Source organism: Schistocerca piceifrons, chromosome 6 (assembly GCF_021461385.2).
Source record: "Schistocerca piceifrons isolate TAMUIC-IGC-003096 chromosome 6, iqSchPice1.1, whole genome shotgun sequence".
NCBI classification, from domain to species: Eukaryota; Metazoa; Arthropoda; class Insecta; order Orthoptera; family Acrididae; genus Schistocerca; species Schistocerca piceifrons.
In genome coordinates this window covers 508392861-508404288 of record NC_060143.1, presented here as the reverse complement: position 1 = coordinate 508404288, position 11428 = coordinate 508392861, and the positions used below count along the sequence as shown (strand labels likewise).

Below are 11428 nucleotides of genomic sequence, written 5' to 3'. Positions count from 1 at the left end.
CCTCACTTGTAATTCAGGCCTTCAGGCGCTAATTGTTCTGCAGTATTGCTTGTGGCCTTCAGCCGACAAATAATTTGAATTCTTTCTTAATAAGGCCTTCAGCCGTCAGTGTAGCTTGCGTTACAGTCAATTTTTTTAAAAAGATGGTTTTAAAAAAATTATTTCCTTAAATAAAGTGTATATGTTTACTGTGCAACCAGCGGTAACTAATTAGGCCCCGTCTACACCTTTTCCTGCTTTCCCTAAGTCCCGCGTTTCACTGCTTTCAATAATTGCTATAACCAGCGTTACCAGAGTTGAGTTATGTATTTTAGTATTCACTACTCTCTGTTACTTTCACTGTGTGTGTGCTGCCCTAGGATACACGTATCCGTCCTATCAGGACAGGTTTATCAGTCTTTTGCAAGAACAGCGAGATTTTCATCAAAGTGGGCTCCCCCAACCCACAACAGATACTTCAACAAATTGCTAATACCCCATTGACGTTTTCTTTCTCGTATCTGAAAAGACATAAATTATCCAAAGAATAAGGAGTCGAAAAGACATGTGTTACACAATCAGCTGAGTTCTGTGTGTAGTACATGCCGAATCAGCACTGTCTGACAAAAGGTTGAAGCACGCAAAAGGAGAGGATAAATGGGATGAATCTTCACTTGTTGAGAAAAGAATTCGAATTTTTTTAATCTACATCTACATGGATACTCTGGCAACGGCCTTGCCGCAGTGGATACACCGGTTCCCGTGCGATCACCGAAGTTAAGCGCTGTCGAGCGTGGCCGGCACTTGGATGGGTGACCATCCAGCCGCCATGTGCTGTTGCCATTTTTCGGGGTGCACTCAGCCTCGTGATGCCAATTGAGGAGCTACTCGACCGAATAGTAGCGGCTCCGGTCAAAGAAAACCATCATAACGACCGGGAGAGCGGTGTGCTGACCACACGCCCCTCCTATCCGCATCCTCACCTGAGGATGACACGGCGGTCGGATGGTCCCGATGGGCCACTTGTGGCCTGAAGACGGAGTGCTTTTACATGGATACTCTGCAAATCACATTTAAGTGCCGGGCAGAGGGTTCATCGAACCACCCTCACAATTCTCTATTATTCCAATCTCGTATAGCGCGCGGAAAGAATGAACACCTATATCATTCCGTACGAGCTCCGATTTGTATCGTGGTCATCTTTTCTCCCTATGTAGATCGGTGTCAACAAAATATTTTCGCATTCGGAGGGGAAAGTTGGTGATTGGAATTTCGTGAGGAGATTCCATCCAACGAAAAACGCCTTTCTTTTAATGATGTCCAGCCCAAATCCTGTATCATTTCTGTGACACTCTCTCCCGTATTTCGCAATAACACCAAACGTGCTGCCCTTCTTTGAACTTTTTCGATGTACTCCGTCAGTCATATCTGGTAAGGATTCCACACCGCGCAGAAGTATTCTAAAAGAGGATGGACAAGCGCAGTGTAGGCAGTCTCCTTAGAAGATCCGTTACATTTTCTCCTGACAATAAAATGCGGTCTTTGGTTAGCCTTCTCCACAACTTTCTGTGTATTCCTTCCAATTTAAGGTGTTCGTAATTGTAATACCTACGTATTTAATTGAATTTACGGCTTTTAGATTAGACTGGATGGCTCTGAGCACTATGGGACTTAACATCTGAGGTCAACAGTCCCCTAGAACTGACAACTACTTAAACCTAACGAACTTAAGAACATCACACACATCCATGCCCGAGGCAGGATTCGAACCTGCTACCGTAGCGGTCGGTCGGTTCCAGACTGAAGCGCCTAGAACCACTCGGCCACACAGGCCGGCGTGTAACAAAAGTTTAACGAATTCCTTTTAGCACTCTTATAGATAAAGCACACGTTTCGTTATTTAGGGGCAACTGTCAAGTTTCGCACCATTCGGATATCTTTTCTAAATCGTTTTGCAATTTGTTTTGATCTTCTGATGACTTTATTAGTCGATAAACGACAGCGTAATCTGCAAACAACCTAGGACGGCTGCTCAGATTGTCTCCCAAATCGTTTATATAGATAAGGAATAGTAAAGGGCCTATAAGATTACCTTGGGGAACGCCAGAAATCACTTCTGCTTTACTCGATGACTTTCTGTAACATAACTGAGACGATATTCCATAAGCACGCAATTTCACTACAAGCCGCTTGTGTGGTATAGTGTGGGAAAGCCTTCTGGAAATCCAGAAATACGGAATCGATCTGAAATCCCTTGTTAATGGCACTCAACACTTCATGTGAATAAAGAGCTAGTTGTGTTTCACAGGAACGATATTTCCTAAACCCATGTTGACTGTGTGTCAATAGACCGTTTTCTTCGAGGTAATTCATAATGTTTGAACATAGCATATCTTCCAAAATGCTGCTGCAGATCGACGTTAACGATATGGGCCTGTAATTTAGTGGATTACTCCTACTATCTTTCTTGAATATTGGTGTGACCTGTGCAACTTTCCAGTCTTTGGGTACGGATCTTTCGTCTAGCGAACGGTTGTATATGATTGTTAAGTATGAAGCTATTGCATCAGCATGCTCCGAAAGGAACCTAATTGGTATACAGTCTGGACCAGACGACTTGCTTTTATTAAGTGATTTAAGTTGCTTCACTGCGCAAAGGATATTTACTTCTACGTTACTCATGCTGGCAGCTGTTCTCGATTCGAATTCTAGAATATTTACTTCGTCTTATTTTGTGAAGGCATTTCGGAAGGCTGTGTTTAGTAACTCTGATTTGGCAGCACTATCTTTTATAGTATCTCCATTGCTATTGCGTAGAGATGGCATTGATTGTTTCTTGCCGCTAACATAATTCACATACTACCAGAATCTCGTTGAATTTTCTGCCAGGTTTTGAGACAAAGTTTCGTTGTGGAGACTGTAATAAGCATCTCGCATGGTTATAACATCGAGTATACGGCATGAGGATGCAGAAGGCAGTGGAAAGCACTGCACTTAACAAACATAATGTGTATCAATAGGGCATGTGGTCCGTAATTGAAAAAGCGTCATGATGATCTCTCAACTGACGAAAGATTTCCAACTCGTCCCTCATTCGGATTGCGGGAGGAGACAGCCAAAGTGGAGGTGATCGTGAGAAAAAGATTAAACAACCAACGAAAGGATAACGCTCTACGACTCGGGGCGTGGAATGTAAGGAGCGTGATCGTGGTAGAGAAGCTAGAAAATCTTAAAAGGGAAATGCTAACACTCAGTCTACATATAGTGGGAGTCAGAGAAGTGAAACGGAAAAAGACAAGTATTTCTGGTCGTATGAGTCTAGTGTAATATCAACAATAGTAGAAACTGATAGAAAGGGAGTAGGAATCGTTATGAATAGGAAGGTAGGGCACAGGAGGAATTACCGTCGACTGTTCAGTAACACTTTTTGTATGTCAATCCTTTTGAGTGGTGATCTTGGGGACCACGGCTGTTCACTACTGTAAGAAAATGAGGCGCCTACAGCCGCCCTTATGACGTCATTCATTGTGTAGCTACTAGTTTCGGCGTTTCAGTGCGCCATCTTCAGGCCTTAGTTGATGCTGAAGGGGCTATCAAGATCTATATGTGCTCTGCATCATTGGTCATCATCAGTAGCTGTGATGTCAGCACTCAAACCATCAACTGGCGACTACTTGATGACTGGAGCGCTGGCATCACGGTTACAGATTGTCTGCATAAACCAGTGCCAGTGGTGCAGCGTATATATAGCTCTTGATAGCCCCTTCAGCATCAACTACTGCTTGAAGATGGCACACTGAAGTGCCGAAACTGGTAGCTACACAATAAATGACGTCATAAGGACGGCAGTAGGCGTTTCATTTTCTTACATTAATTCAGTGATAGGGTTGTTCTCATCAGAATCCACAGCAAACCAACACCGACAATAACAGTTCGGGTATACATGCCGACGTCGCAAGCGGAAGAGGAAGAGACAGAAAAAGTATACGAGGTTATTGGACGAGTGATTCAGTACGTAAAGGGCGATGAAAATCTAATAGTCATGGAGGAGTGGAATGCTGTTGTATGGGAGGGAGTGGAAGAAGGGGTTACGGGATAATATGGGCTTGGTAGTAGGAATGAGAGAGGAGAAATACTAATTGAATTCTGCAGTATATTTCAGTTAGTAATAGCGAAATTCTGTTCCAGAGTCACAAGAGGAGAAGGTATACTTCGAAAAGCCGGGAGATAAGAGAGTATTTTAGTTCGATTGCCTTGCAGTGAGGCGGATCCCGAAATCAGATATTGCATTATAAGGCGTACCCAGGAACATATATAGATTCAGATAACAATTTAGTAATGAATGGTAGACTGTAGTTTAAGAGACTAGTAGGGAGGATTATTGCGCGAAGAAGTGGGATGCGGAAGGAATAACGAACGAAGAGACACGCATGAAGCTCTCTAAGGCTATAGATACTGCGATAATGAATAGTTCAGTAGACAGTTCAGTTGAAGATGACTGGACATCTCCATAAAGGGTATCACAGAAGTTGTAAGGGAAAACATAGGTGCTAGGAAGTTAACTACGAAGATATCATGGATAGCCGAAGAAATAATTCAGCTAATCGACGAAAAGAGAAGGCACAAAAAAGTTCAGGGAAATTTAGGATTACAGAAATAGAAGTCACTTAGGAATTAAATAAACAGGAAGATTAGGGAAACTTAACCGAAATGGCTACATGAAATGGGGGGGGGGGGGGGAAATCGAAAAAGAAATGATTGTAAGAAGGACTGGCTCAGCATGAAGGGAAGTCAAAACAAGCTCTGGTGAAATTGAACGAAAGAGCGATAGCATTAAGAGTGCAGTGGTAATTCCACTACTAAATGCAGAGGAGAGAGCGGAATGGCGGAAAGAGTACACCGAGGACCTCTATGAGGAGAGGACTTATCTGATGACGTCATAGAAAAGAGATAGGGCTCGACAGGGGACAGATAGGGGATCCAGTATTAGAATCACAATTTGGATGAGCTTTGGAATACTTGAAATCATATGAAGCAAGAGGGATAGATAACATCCCATCAGAATTTCTAAAATCATTGAGGGAAGTGGCAGCAAAACGATCATTCAGTTTGGTGTGTACAATGTATGATAATGGCCATATACCAACAGACTTTCGGGAAAACATCATCCACACAATTCTCAAGACTGTAGGAGCCGACCACTGCGAGAATTATCACACAATGAGCTTATGTTGCTGACAAGAATAATTTGCAGTAGAACGGAAAAGGAAAGAAAATTGAGAATTTGTTACATGACGGTCAGTTTGGCTAGAAGACGATCAGTTTGCCTTTAGGAAAGGTAAATTCACGAGAGAGGTAGTTATGACGTTGCAGTTGATTATGGAAGTAAGAATTAAGAAAACTCGAGGTACGTTCACAGGACCTATCGACCTGTAAAAGCGTTCTACAGCGTAAAATGGTGCAAGATGTTCGAAATTTTGAGAAAAATAGGGGTAAGATATAGGGAAAGAAGGGTGATATACAAAGTGTACACGAACCAAGAGGGAAGAGTAAGAGTGGAGCACCACGTACGAAGTGCTTGGATTAGAAAGGGTGAGAGACAGGGATGTAGTCTTTTACCCTTGCTGTTTAATCTATACATCGAGAAGCAATAAAGGAAATAAGAGGAAGGTTCAAGAGTGGGATTAAAATTCAAGGTGAAAAAACATCAATGACAAGATTTGTTGATGACGTTGCCATACTCAGTGGAAGTGGATAACAATTACAGAATGTGTTAAATGGAATAAACAGCCTAATGCGCACAGAATATGGACTGAGTGTAGAAGAAAGTAATGAGATACAGCAGAAATCGGAACAGCGAGCAAATTAAATCAAAAAACGGTGATCACGAAGAAAATGAAGTTAAGGAATTCTGGTAACTAGGCAGCAAAACAATTCATGATGGACGTAGCAATGACGGTATAAAAAGCTGATTACCACCGGCAGAAAGTTAATTTCTGGCCAAGAGAAGTCTACTAGCATCAAACATAGGTCTTAATTTGAAAAAGAATTTTCTGAGAATGTACGTTTGGATCACAGGATTATATGGAAGTGAAACATGGAGTGTAGGGAAACCGGAAAGGAACTGAATCGAAGCGTTTGAGATGTGGTACTACTGTAGAAAGTTGAAAATTAGGACACTGTTAAGATAAGGAATTAAAGGTTCTCTGCAGAAGACCGATAACTCCTAAAAAAAAAAAAAAAAAAAAAAAAAAAAAAAAAAAAAAAAAAAAAAAAAAGTCAAACTTAGAAAGAACTTGACTTATCAGTACGACGTTTTAGCCTCTCAGGGCTGATTGTATGCAGGGAATCGTTTGGCAAGAGCGTCACAAAGCAACTGCATCGTGTCCTGAGGCAAGCTGGTCGACAACTGTTGTTACTGGTCCTTGATATTCTGCATATTGGCACTGGGGCAGATCTGATGTCCGAGATGGATCCACACAAGTTCTGCAAATCTTGCTGGCTACAGTAGTGCCTCATCATCGTGCAGACAGTTCAAAGAGACACGTGCCACATGTGAACGAGCAATGTCCTGCTGAGAATGGTAACACGATACCGTCGCATGAGAGGCAACGCATGAGAGCGTACAGTGTCTGTGATGCAGCGTTGTGCCGTCAGCGTTCCCTCAGACACTAACAGCCGTGACCTGAAGTCATACCCGATGATTCACCAAACCATGACGTAGGGATTAAGTCTGATGGTCCTGCCCAAAACACTGCAAGTATTGGATCACTTCCCACGTTGCCGAGGATGGATTACCAGGGTAGTACTGGAACGCAATTCATTGCTGAATCAATGTGACGCCATTCATCAGCATTCCATGCTTCCCATTTACGGTAACACTCCAAACGCATCCGTTTCTATTGTTTTGTTAATAGCAGTCCACGCACGGGACGGCAACTTCTTAGCCCGGCAACCGTTATTCTCCCACCAAAGGCGCGGGTTCCCAGGTAGATATCGTGTTTCTCGACTTCCGCAAGGCATTTGATACAGTTCCCCCAGTCGTTTAACGAACAAAGTAAGACCGCATGGACTATCAGACCAATTGTGTGATTGGATTGAAGAGTTACTAGATAACAGAATGCAGCATGTCATTCTCAATGGAGAGAGGCCTTTCGAAATAAGAGTGATTTTAGGTGTGCCGCAGGGGAGTGTCGTAGGACCGTTGCTGTTCAGATGGTTTAAATGGCTCTTAGCACTATGGGACTTAACTTCTAAGGTCATTAGTCCCCTAGAACTTAGAACTACTTAAACCTAACTAACCTAAGGACATCACACACATCCATGCCCGAGGCACGATTCGAACCTGAGACTGGTCGCGCGGTTCCAGACAGAAGAGCCTAGAACCGCTCGGCTACACCGGCCGGCTCTTTGCTATTCACGATATATATGATTCAAATGGGTCTGAGCACTATGGGACTCAACTGCTGTGGTCATAAGTCCCCTAGAACTTAGAACTACTTATACCTAACTAACCTAAGGACATCACACACATCCATGCTCGAGGCAGGATTCGAACCTGCGACCGTAGCGGTCGTGCGGTTCCAGACTGTAGCGCCTTTAACCGCTCGGCCACTCCGGCCGGCCACGATATATATAAATGACCTTGTGGATAACATCGGAAGTTCACTGAGGCTTTTTGAGGATGATGCTGTAGTATATCGAGGGGTTGTAACAATGAAAAATTGTACTGAAATGCAGGAGGATCTGCAACGAATTGACGCATGGTGCAGGGAATGGCAATTGAATCTCAATGTAGACAAGTGTAATGTGTTGCGAATACATAGAAAGAAAGATCCTTTATTATTCAGCTACAATGTAGCAGGTCAGCAGCTGGGAGCAGTTAATTCCATGAACTGGGAGTAGGCATTAGGAGTGATTTAAAATGGTATGACCATAAAAAATTAATCATCGGTAAAGCAGATGCCAGACTGAGACTCATTGGAAGAATCCTAATGAAATGCAGTCCGAAAACAAAGGAAGTAGGTTACGGTACACTTGTTCACCCACTGCTTGAATACTGCTTACCAGTGTGGGATCCGTACCAGATAAGGTTGATAGAAGAGATAGAGAATATCCATCGGAGAACAGCGCGCTTCGTTACAGGATCATTTAGTAATACCGAAAGCGTTTCGGAGATGATAGATAAACTTCAGTGGAAGACTCTGCAAGACAGACGCTCAGTGGCTCGGTACGGGCTTTTGTTGAAGTTTCGAGAACATACCTTCAGCAAGGAGTCATGCAGTATAATGGTCCCTCCTACGTATATCTCGCGAAGAGACCATGAGGATAAAATCAGAGGGATTAGAGCCCAAACAGAGGCATACCGACAATCTTTCTTTCCACGAACAATACGGGGCTGGAATAGAAGGGAGAACCGATAGAGGTATTCAAGGCACCCTCCGCCACACACCGTCAGGTGGCTTGTGGAGTATGGATTTAGATGTAGGTGTAGATGTAGAATGTCGCAGGAAGTCTGTTACTCGTTCTCGGATGGAAGGCGCAGATGTCATGGGGCGGGGACGGGGGGGGGGGGGGGGGGGGGGGGTGTTTGGTTAGCATGTGCTTAGTTCAGAACACCGTGATTCTCCGTTATGGTAGTGAGGCGTTTTCGACTAGAACCTCAACAGAGAGTATGTCTACCCTCACGTTCCCACACAGTCCGACACAGGGTCGCTGCTGGATCTGAATGTCTCATAAACCGGGATATTGCACGATTCGACCAGCCGATCGAGTGGAAACCCCTTTTACACTTTGCCAGGTGCTGACAGCGCTGTCCCATACGAGTACGTATCATCTCAGCGTCCTTCACAGTGATCAGACAGTATCTGAAGCTGTTCGTGCCACTCAGATCCCCTAAGCAGACCTAGTATCAAAACTATACATAACCAACTGTCTAAATACAGGGTGAACATTAATTAAATCGACAAAATTCAGGAACAGATACCTGACGGGAAATGGAGGAAAAATGATCCTATGGACATGTGTCTCGAAATGCATCGTTGCCAAGGCAGATGGCATTGATGAAAGAAAGTTCCTCTGAACACGAGTCGTGTGTCCCTTGAGTGTTAGAGGCTATATTATTGACGCCCCTTGCTGTAAGCAGCAGAATGGTCCGGCATTCATGTCGGGAACAAGCCGAGACGGTGTTTGTGCACGGCGTAGCAGATGAAACGGTCGACAGACAGCACTACTATACCAAAACAAGTACCGTCACAGATACCAATCACATCACACAACATTTCAAGCTCTTTCCGGGCGTTTGTGTGATCATGAGTGCTTTCAGATAGACACACAAGAAGGTCTTGAAATTGTGGTGTCACCGCCAGACACCACACTTGCTAGGTGGTAGCCTTTAAATCGGCCGCGGTCCGTTAGTGTACATCGGACTCACGTGTCGCCACTATCAGCGATTGCAGACCGAGCGCCACCACACGGCAGGTCTAGTCTAGAGAGACTCCCTAGCACTCGCCCCAGTTGTACAGCCGACTTTGCTAGCGATGGTTCACTGACTACATACGCTCTCATTTGCAGAGACGACAGTTTAGCATAGCCTTCAGCTACGCCATTTGCTACGACCTAGCAAGGCGCCATATTCAGTTACTACGAAAGTTTTCAGAACAGATAATATTGTGAATCATGTACCGTCAAGAGCGACGTTCATCATTAATGGATTAAAGTTATCAAACTAATTACGTCCGCTTTCTGAATTCTAATTCCTTGTCATGTTCCAGACCTCAAGCCAGTATAGTCCCTCCCTCCTCACGCCAGCCTGCGTGAGCTAAGACGCGTGCATTTCGGCCTCCATTCGTGAAACGGTGTTTGCTCTTCTGCCAACACAACAGAAATGCTGTGTGATGAACTTGCTTTGGTACAGCTGTGCTGCCTCCCGACTGTTACCATCTGTTAGGCCATACGCAAACACCATCTCGGCTTGTTCCTGACCTGAATACCGGCCCATACTGTTGTTTACAGTACGCTGCGTCAATCATGCTGCCTGCAACACACAAGGAACCACATGGTACATAGTCAGAGGAACTTTCATTCGTCAGCGACGTCTACCGCGGCAACGATGCATTTCCTGACACATGTTCATAGGAACACCTTTCCCCCCATTTCCAGTGAGGAATCTATCCCCGCATTTTGCACGTTTTCTAAATGTTTGTCGTGTATATTCCTCACATGGTGAGTTAGAGAGCGGTCTGTTCTTCAGGTATCACTCTGGTAGTCGTTTTGTCACAGAGAGTTGTAACTCTACACATTTACATACCTGTCAATGTCGTTTGCGTACACGAAGTTACATTCACATCCGACCATGTCTTCTGGGTGCTGAGTCTAAAATCCCTAACCAGCATTGCATTAGGTTTTTGCAGCGGATTTGAGAGGATCGAGACGTACCACAGCTTTCGCCACTATTTCTCCAACGTTGCTGCTGCTTGGGGTAGCTGCCTGAGGAGTGTCAGCCGTGGCCAACGCAGCTAACAGCTGTTTCCGGACAGCGGCCAATTCACCTTGTGTCCGCCCTCTGATGGGAGGAGCCTGAGTATTGCTCTGTGACTCATCCTGTAGCACAGTTGTACAACAACCAGTCGTGTGTGGCACCGGTTCATACTGCAGAGCAATATTCAACTGGTGACTTTTATAATCCTGAAGCATTTTTTCGAAGAGCAGCCGTGTCAGCTCTCCTTGGATTTCCAGCCATTCTTACAAGATAGCAGATGTAGATAAGATTACTCTCCTCCTGAACAGGCCACAAAGGCCCAACGGTTCCGACCAACCGCCGTGTCATCCTCAGCCCATATCACTGGATGCGGATATGGAAGGGCATGTGGTCAGCACACCGCTCTCCTGGCCGTGTGTCAGTTTCCGAGACCGGAGCCGCTACTTCTCATTCAAGTAGCTCCTCAGTTTGCCTCACAAGGGCTGAATCCACCCCGCTCGCCAACAGCGCTCGGCAGCCTGGATGGTCACCCATCCAAGTGCTAGCCCAGCGCGACAGTGCTTGACTTCGGTGATCTGACGGGAGCCGGTGTTACCACTGCGGCAAGACCGTTGGCTATATGAGATTACTGTCAGCAGATTTCTATACACCAATTAGCAACTGCTATAGTATCTCCCGTAATGATTCACACAGTACGAACGAAGAAATTCAAGCTTTTACACTGGGGTACTACCCGCGCATCTTTCACATGTGGAATCAAATCAGTGCACAATATCATTTCAGTACGATATGTGATCACTTCCGTTATTGTTGCTTCCAGGGCGTAGAATATAAATGTTAATATGTAGACCCATATCAAATCAGTTCCTCTTTTGAGGAGGGTGGCTAAGTCTTCTGCTTGGTCTGAAGCAGCCTGCTTCGAGTTCCTCTCTTGTGTCAGCCTATTCATCCCAGAGTTATTACCTATAC

At 44.7% G+C, this 11428-nt stretch overlaps 2 pseudogenes; one reads left to right on the top strand and one right to left on the bottom strand.

Annotated features, from left to right (window-relative positions):
• Positions 1 to 705: 705 nt before the first annotated feature.
• Positions 706 to 822, top strand: LOC124804001 (annotated as a pseudogene).
• A 10135-nt stretch (positions 823 to 10957) lies between these two features.
• On the bottom strand, positions 10958 to 11075 carry LOC124803866 (annotated as a pseudogene).
• Positions 11076 to 11428: the final 353 nt, after the last annotated feature.